Source organism: Sinohyriopsis cumingii, chromosome 3 (assembly GCF_028554795.1).
Source record: "Sinohyriopsis cumingii isolate HCF-2022 chromosome 3, ASM2855479v2, whole genome shotgun sequence".
Taxonomy (NCBI): Eukaryota; Metazoa; Mollusca; class Bivalvia; order Unionida; family Unionidae; genus Sinohyriopsis; species Sinohyriopsis cumingii.
Window position 1 is genome coordinate 17258650 of NC_142963.1, and position 9793 is coordinate 17268442.

The following is a 9793-nucleotide window of genomic DNA, read 5'->3' on the forward strand; positions in this document are numbered from 1 at the left end:
AAGATGTCCCTCAAAATCCATATCCTTGATGGTCATCTTGAGAAAATTCAATGGGAACATGGGGGCGTACTAGGAGGAGCAAGACGAGCGCTTCCAAAAGGATATACTGGACAATGAACACCACTACCAAGGACAATATAACCAAAACATGATGGGAGACTACATTTGGGGGCTGATTCGTGAAAGTGATTTACAGTATAATCGTAAATCTCGAAAACCTACTCACTTCTAAATCGTTTGTGGTCATTTTTGTATTACTTTCGTATAAATACATGTTAAGTTTGATTCATATGTTGTTTTCTTCTGACTTTATGTGAACGAAAAGACACAAATTTGCCCGTTTTCTCCTTGGAAATAGGTACATTTCAAAATATCACTGTCCTGGTCACAAAAGCAAAGTTTGTGGGGAATAATAGCCATTTTCTATACGTTTGAGGCATAAGCAATTACGAGATAACACTTACTACCCAGGAACAAAATTTGTGTTGCATATATAAATTAAGATTATATATCTGTCTAGCTGATGGTTTTATCGTATTTTTCAGACAAAAGTAGTCCGCACCCCGTCTAAATCCAGCTTGTTGACCAGCAAAATTGCAGCCGACATAAAGAAATGTAGTATTTGTACCCAGTACCTGTACTGAAGATATAAGTACATGGACTGTCTGTCTCCAAACAAAAGTCTGAACTTGTTTAATTTCGTCTCAAATATTTGATAGACAGTTTTGATTTCTAAAACTGGACACTTACTCTGAGTGCAAAGTTTCGAACTCAAACACCGGGCTAATCTCTAAGAACTATATACTCGCGACATCTGGCAAACGCTTGAAACTTAAATGAAACTGATTCAATCCAAACTAAGCGCGCATAGATTCTACATTAAACAACACATGTCCCCATCAGTCAAATGTCGAGATTCGCATTTTAGTTAGATAATCATTATGTGCAAAATACAAAACACGGGCGTGGTACCTTAAGGGGCCTTAATCTTTGAAATTTTACTTTTTCATGTATTTGTTAATTCCTGTTCTTTCTTTGATACAATGTATCCAAATTTTCCTTTGTTTTGAAGATAATTTTTCTTGCTGAAAACCATAATATTCACTGAGTCACTTTTGCGGAATGTGGGTATTTTTGCACTGAAAACGTACTCCAAAGTCAAATGCCTTCTTCAAATTATGTAAATGCTAGAACTGAACACGATATGAGAAACTTTCAATGAAAAATTTTGTCGCCATGTAATGTGTTAGAAAGAAAAAAAGAATTTATTAAGTGTGTGAGTACTAAATTCAACCCAACAATGTAATTTAAATTTTTAAATCTTATGAATGAGCTGTGTTAGGTCATAATTTGCTTTTTAAGACAATTTTATTTCAAGCTGACTTTTGGCCATTTATACATTGATTGGTAATTTATTATTATAGTATACCAGTAACGATGAACATGACAAGCTGCCGGTACAAATTTATCGCAATGTGCTTGGTACAAAGAGACCAGTTATGTGATAAAGAAACGACGTAGAAGACTTCAGTGTTGACGTATCTCGCTCAGCCGCGTGAATATCGAATGAAATTATCACCATATCCTATTTCTAAATCATTTATTTTCTTTTTCCCCATGTATTGAACAGGAAAGTCGCGAAAATATGCTATTCTTTGCACATAATTGACTATCCAGTAATTGTTATCGCAGTTTTATACTAAGTTTCGTCTGTCTTCTTGTTTTTTAATGTCTGAAGTATAGACGAAATATAATGAGTGAAACACACACACACACACACACACGCACGTGTGTGTGTCGTCACATATATATAATATATATATATATATATATATATATATATATATATATATATATATACACATCCTAGATAATTACACATACATACATACATGGGGCCCCGAGTGGCCGAGTGGTCTAAAGCGCTCTTCGTTACGGATCACTGCCATCTCACCTCTGTCTGCGGCGGTTCGAGTCTAAGATTCAGCCAATGTGGGTATGTGAGAAAGCTTGCCAGTAGCTTCTCGTGGGTCGGTGGTTCTTTCCGGGGTTTTCCCGGGTTCTTCCTCCACCATTAATACTGGCCGCCATGTATAGTCTATCGTGTGCTGAAAAATGGCGTTAAACCCCACAACAACAACAACAACATACATACACACATACATACACTAGCATATTATAAACACCGTACTTGTATATTATGCACAGAAGCTTTTTTGTATTTGTAAGTTTCAAAGTAAATCATTAAATTTTACTTTAAACTTGCTGTCTACCTGTGTGGCAGTCATTTAACAACATTCACAGTCTGTTGTAATTACCTACGTCACTGAACAAGCTTCGGTAGATCTTTGCTATATTCGTTGTATATCTTGCTCTAGATCTGACATGTATATGGTTGTAATTCGTTCTAAGCTGGAATCAAATTCATTCGGTGATTAACGGCATCTATAGCCTTGTTCTCGTGTATCACCCACAAGGCCATGTACCCATCCCCCCAAGAGACTGGAGCAAGGTTGAAGGAGCTCGACGAGGGCTCTGTCAGAAGGGGGGGGGGGCACGCAGGAATTTTTCCGGGGGTGGGGTGTAGGGCAAAGCCAAATCAAAGGGACCAGGCTAATTCTGCGCCATGGACTTTGAATGAATCCGGGTGGTGTTTGTAATTGCTCACCCTCCCCTCCGGATACGTCGATAAGAGAGTTTTCGGAACGTAGTTTTATAAACAAAATAACAAGCATGATGCACAGACTGATCAATTGTATGTCAATAAATTTTATTTCATTCATGATGACTATGTTAAAAATAAAGTCTGCCACGTGCTTTGAAGCACTTATGTCGTGATAAGTAAACCATGTCATGTAACGCGTTCAATCTTTGATCAGCCTTTTGACCGGGTTTGCGAAATGTAATCATTCAGCAGCTTAGATCGTAAGAATACGCACACAGCTACAAGAAAAATAACATAATTATTGTTTTTGTATATTTATCGTGTATAACTGAATGTATTTATTTTTACACTGCATGTCACTATTTATTAGACTTTAATTGCATCTGGTTCAAAGTAGGAAATGTAATTTTGTAAGTTATTTGAATTGTTATTTCAACTTTCTGGATCCAATAAATTGAGAGTTCGGTGTAATACCTGTTTCACATGTATAGGGATTATATATTCTTCTCATTCATGTAAACTTATCTCTTTCGCATAGACGGTTTACTGAAGTAATTTTGTAGGGAAAGCATGTACCTAAGTTTTAGAACCCACTGCTCAACCCAAATGGCTACACTTGACAATACAAGATTTTGGAAATAAATTCAACTAAATGAAGTATAAGCTTTAAGTTACGAGATTATCAGTTATGTTTCACAAGAGTTGAAATTGTATAATTTTTATATAGATAGCAGATGGTGGATAGCAATATCTAGTGACCAACGGATGGAGTTCGAATCCCTTTAATTTCATATTCAGAAATTTGAAGAAAAAAAAAAAAACAAGAGACGGAGAGAGATAATTTAAAAGAAAAGAAAATTAGCATCAGTTATTCAGACAAATGAGAAACAATCCAATGTTTAATGACTGCATTTAATGACTCTGTATTACACAGTTTAATTTTAAAAGCGATGTGTTGCAATAACAAGACACATAGAAAGTTTGACTGTTTTATATCGAACACATAACACAAGGAAGTAATGTTCCTGGTATGCAGTTTGTCACACACGGCTATGAATCTATCTTATCATTAAATGCTTCAATGATAAAAACATGCATTGTAACATATGTACATCACATCAAAATACGTAGATATGGAGTGACCTTTCGACGCTACCAGCACCAGAACCACCAGCACTACCACCACTCCACCCTTCATCGTGGGAAAGAATTAAGTGTTTTACAAATAAAAGCGTTCTTCTTTGATGCCGTAAACGTTTACCCCCCACCTCTCTCTCTCTCTCTCTCTCTCTCTCTCTCTCTGTTTTAGAGACCAACTCAAGTGTGGGCTAAATCTTAAGTGTAGAATCCAGTAATCTGATTGGCTGAAGTTTGAGTGTGACTTGAAACTGACCAAATGAAATGTCCGAATACAGCAACATCTCTTTGTCTTTTTTCAACAAAAAGGAGACAAATTTCTTTGTCGAAACAAGTATAGGTGTAGAATAATACAAACACGTTAATGCTTACTGGAATATAATTTTTTGGTCTCATTGATTGATTGATTGATTGATTGATTGATTGATTGATTGATTGATTGATTCATTCATTCATTCGTGTAATGCTACATATATTTATTTATTTATTTATTTATTTATTTATTTATTTATAAAACCCATCCGGCTATTCTCAGGCTCAAGAACTTCAATTTTTGATATAAAAAAAAGTTTGTGTAACACAGAATATTACATTTATATGTGTATAATCTATTGTGTTTGGTTTTGGCTTTGACTCTTTCTTGCTGTGGACGTAAAAAAGATGTTCATATCGTTCTTAATAATTTCGGCGATTCATCATTTTATTCAATAGTTGGCTGTTTATCTGATTTAATAGGAATATATTTTCAAAAATATTCAATGTTTGCTAAGTTTCAAATATTACTTTATATATTTCTAAGCTTATGAAGCCCTTGTTTATTTGGAAATGTACTATTTGTTAAAATCTTACTTGATGCAATTTTAAAAATAGTTGCAAATGATTTAGTTACTTCCGGTTTTCCAAAATAAGTGGTATATCGAGTTGGATTATAAGTAGGTCAAGCTGATATATCTTACCAGCTCACCTTCATTATATCAACTGCATGATTCATTGAGAATGGCGATACATTACTCAAGTGGAAACTGTGCAAAATAAAGAGAACAATAATAAGAGGTAAAGATAACAATAACACTGGACAACAAATTTTTACAAAAGTCATGTTACTGAAATAAAATTAGTCAATTCTTATCAATTTTTATGTGCTGAACACGAATATGACAGTCAAATTGCAAAATTGGCTCTAGTTTTTTTGTAATCTGCAAGAAATTAATGTTTACATAACGAAATGCATTCCAATAGTAAAAGGTCAACTGTAATAGCCTACCTATAAAAAATCAAGTCATTGACTACATCTTAGATTTCTTCGCCTGTCTCTTGTACAGCTGTTCGGGAGCATCTCTGAGGAGTGTCCAGCAGTAGTCAGCCAGCATTGTAGTGGACCATTTTCCCTGGTATCTTTGTTCCATTGTTGCGATATCTTGATGAAAACGTTCGCCGTGTTCATCACTAACAATACCACAGTTGCTAGGAAAGAAATCCAAATGGGAATGAAGGAAGTGAATCTTTAGAGACATATTGCAGCCAAGTTTCTTATACTTCATCAACATGTCTTCTACTAGTTCCTTATAGTTTTCTGCCCTAACATTTCCGAGGAAGTTTGTAGAAACTAGGCGAAAAGCATTCCATGCTTGTTTCGCGTCACCTTCCAGCAAGTTGTTGAACCGGTCATCTTTGAAAAGCTCTCGAATCTGAGGACCCACAAAAACTCCCTCTTTAATCTTTGCTTCGCTGAGTCGAGGGAATTTTTCATGCAGGTATCGGAATGCTGGCAAAGTCCGGTCAATGGCTTTCACGAAGTTCTTCATCAAACCTAGTTTGATGTGAAGGGGTGGTAGCAAGATTTTCTGAGCCTCAACCAGAGCTGGGTGTTGGATATTCTTCTCTCCAATGGCTACATTCTGCCTGTGAGTCCATTCCTTCCTCATGTAGTGCATTTCCCTTGCTCGGCTATCCCACTCGCATAAGAAACACATGTATTTTGTATATCCTTGCTGCAGTCCCATTAAAAGGGCAACTACCTTCAAATCACCACAGAGGTGCCAGCTGTACTTGTTATACTCAATGGAATTCAGTAGCTGCCTTAAGTTATCGTATGTCTCTTTCATGTGGACAGCATACGCTACTGGAATAGATGGAAGAATGTTTCCATTGTGCAAAAGCACAGCCTTGAGACTCAGTTTCGAAGAGTCCACAAATAGTCTCCATTCTTGTGGGTCATGAGTGATTTTTAAAGCATTCATGAGGCCCTCAGTATCGGAACAGAATATCAGATTACTTTCCTTTCTGAAGAAAGGCTCCAATTGCTGGTGGCGCTTTCGATATGCAGTAATTGTGACATCTTCTTCAGAAGATTCCAATGTTGGAGTCTTGATCCTAGCAATTCTGCCTTGTTCTTTGATAAGTCCAAATCACGAATCAGGTCATTTAGTTCTTCCTGTGTTATTCTGTGTGGGGTTGATGATGCACCACAGTGAAAATCTGGATCACTGCATGCTGATGGACCAGGAGAAGAACAGGTCGACTCACCTTTGTCTTCGTCAGATGAATCAAGAGAATATTCTGCTGGAGGTTCTGGAATAGGAAGTCCCTCACCATGTGGAACTGGTCTCAATGCAGACGGAATGTTTGGGTAGACTTTTCTCGACTTCTTTCGCTTCGTTATTCCGCCGGAAAGAGGAGGAACCAAGCAGAAGTAACAGTCATTTAGGTGGTTGCTTGGCTCTCTCCACACCATTGGGACTGCAAACGGCATTGATGACCTTTTGCAATTCAACCACTGTGAAAGCTGTGTTGTACATGTAGCACAGCATATATGCGGAGCCCAAGGCTTGTCTTGGTCACCAACCTTGCATCCGAAGTAAAGATGATATGCCTTCTTCACTTGAGAATTGATACTTTTCTTCTGGTTGGCAAATGTCACTTCCCCACAAATATAGCAAAAATTGTCCGCGGTATTAACACACTTTCGAGGCATTACTGTTCTTTATTGTACGTAAATGGATAAAATAATAAGTTTTATGTAACAGTAGCTTGAACTGTCTCGCACAACGTCTAAAATATTTTAAATGCTGAACCTATCTGATTGGGCTTTATATAGTACACTGCTTACGTCAGCTTCAGCAGCCGCCTGGCATTAGTATAATAGGCCTACACATGTATAGTACACTGCTGACGTCAACTTACTTCAGCAGCCGCATGGCATTAGTATTGCATTGCATCAGAAAATGATGCAATCAACTGTGGATGATGTGAGCATGATGGTATTATGCAATGTTACATCATTATTCCGGATGTTGCTGCAGTCCTACTAGAGAAATTTACACAGTGAAACATAGAAAATGAGGTATATGAATATCTTCAAAACGAGAGCCAATACAAATTTTTCACGGTTATATTCGTGTTCGGCACACCAAAATACTACAGATTAGGGCCTTTTCAAGTCAGTAATGATTTCACTGTTGACCAGTGTAATAAGAGGGAGAGACAGAGAGTAAGATTATATATATATATATATATATATATATATATATATATATATGTATATTAAAGTTTGAAAATAGTCTGAGTTTGTAAACAAATTTTTCAAAGAATGATCTGCTTAATAGATTTTGTCCACGGTATGTTCCTAACATCGAGCCCCAAGACAGTAATTCTGCCATAGTTAAATCCAGGGAAAGATAAACTGACTTCTGCTGTAGTCGATTGCTTGTCTATCAGCATATCATTCTCTCTGGATGTCGTCAAAGAGATTATTATCTGCGTTATGAGTAAGGTATATCTACATGGACAAGGCTTTAGCATCCACCCCACTCCCCACCCCACCGCCGTGTAATATGATACGGTAAGCACGATCGTGAGATTGTTCAGTGAATCCTGTATGCTTTCAAGAAAGCGTTATTCTACTTATCTATTAACACTATTTTGTCTATTTTGTCTGTTTTTGGACAAAGAAACTATGCGAAAATAATTTAATATTAATACTTACCTTGTGATGACAGGTACTGTGGATCAACTCATATGCAATACACACTTCCTCTTCACATAATCCCATTATATAAAAACCCAAAAGCTATCATTACAGTGTATAATGTAAATATATCGAGTCACCCAAAGGTCACGCAAACGTTTATAACTTCCGCTTTCTTTTTAATCTCTCTCTCTCTCTCTCTCTCTCATGTCGTAATCAGAGTTAATGAATTTAATAAAAGATATTAAGTCGATTTCGACTTTAGTTAAAGAGCATTGCCATTATTGAAACTTCAATATGAAAAGAAAAATTCAGTACAATATCGCAGTTCCTGTTGTAGAAAATAGGTGGGAAAAATTAGATGTGATAAAAATCAGTTAGAGCAAAGCAAGCACACACGTTTTTGATTTTGTTATGGTTCTCACGGATTAGTACGGGGCAGGCCTAACTGCTGACGACCGGATTAAATAAACTTATTCGTAATATGTTTCATACCCATGATAAAGAGCATATCATACAAATTTTCACCCAGCATTCCAATTTATCCTTAACTGTTACCCTGTTCTACATGCAATAACGACACTATGACATTCTTCTTCGCCTATATAGCAAAATTGTTTTATTTTTAAATGTACACTTATAAAGTTTGAGCGTAATTTTATTAACAGAGCGATCACACCGGCGGTGCATAAAGTCTTTACGTTTTATGTAATTGCAAGATAACATCATAAGGTAAGGCGAGTCGCTAAAGAAATAAGTAAACGTAGCCAAACATTTCGAGCTATGTGTCATTTTTGATTTATTTCATTATGTTATTCTTCCTTGCAGATTGAAAAATTTCGTACATTAAACGTTAGGAAAAGACAACTCAGCAGTAGATGAATGAATTCGAATGATGCGATTAATTTATTAGTGTAAATTTCTGTGATGAAAAAAAAAAATAAAAATAGTACACACCTTTGCATTATCCTTAAAGCCCGTACAAGACACATGTGTTCAGCATGACACGAATCGAAATGACCTTATGTTGAATATGAACAATGTTTCCTGACGTGGACGAAGAGATTTTAATTTTAATGTTTTTTTAAAAAATATCTTGTTTAGAAAGATATGTGGACGAGGCATTCAGCACCCAGGGATACAACATGATACGGCAAGTACGAATAGGAGGTTTTTGGGATATTTTATCAGTGGAAAATTATCATTAATTTCATGCGATACCGAGTTCATGCATAAGGTAATTCAGTGATTACTAAATGTTTCCACGCAATAATTGTTCCATTTATCTATTAGCATTGGTTTTTCGAGTACAAACTATATAAAATTTTATATTGATACATGTCTTGTATATAGACAGGTACTATCGACCATCTGCTTGCACTTTGGATAGTTTTTGTTCTAATGTGAAATTGTCCTTCATTTCTGGGGATCTTATTTATGGAGACTGGTAAATTCTTGATGTTTTCTTGGCGTTGGATGAAAGAAAGAATTAACGAAACAAAGAAAACTATAGGAAAAGAAGGAAGTATATACAGAATTTAAATCAAATGTAGTAGTGATTCAGACAGGTTCAATGTTTATGACCCGCCAGTTGCACTTTTTTAAATGGGAAATCTTATGATCTCGGAATCAAATTTCATGTTTATGACTGCTACTTATAATCAGCTCATGGACGGTAACAGAGGTATGGACAAGTTTATATGAACTGATCTGACTGACTACAGGGGAATTAACCACTAATCATTTTCTACATATGATTGCCGGTTTAAATGTAGTACAGTCATGTGCTGGATTAAAAGTATTACATTTTTTTGCGATATATACCGTATGTTACTATTTTATAATTTATACAACGAAAGCTTTGTAAAGAAACCATACATGTTAACACCATCACAAGTGAGTAGTAATGTGGGATACCCTAGCGTCAAGGGTACTTTCATGTTAAACTAGGGAGGGTTGTACCCTGGCGTCAAGGGAAATTTAACATGGGGAAATTTTACTTTGTACCCTAGCATCAAGGGGAA

At 36.1% G+C, this 9793-nt stretch overlaps 1 protein-coding gene across 1 annotated transcript in view; it reads right to left on the reverse strand.

Moving 5' to 3' along the window:
• The window catches only part of LOC149802490 (uncharacterized), a 32587-nt gene extending 24720 nt beyond the window's left edge, over window positions 1-7867 (reverse strand). The window contains exon 1 of the mRNA XM_089951287.1: window positions 7788-7867. The gene's annotated coding sequence lies outside the window, so the exon portion shown is untranslated. The remainder of the gene's footprint in view (window positions 1-7787) is intronic.
• Window positions 7868-9793: the final 1926 nt, after the last annotated feature.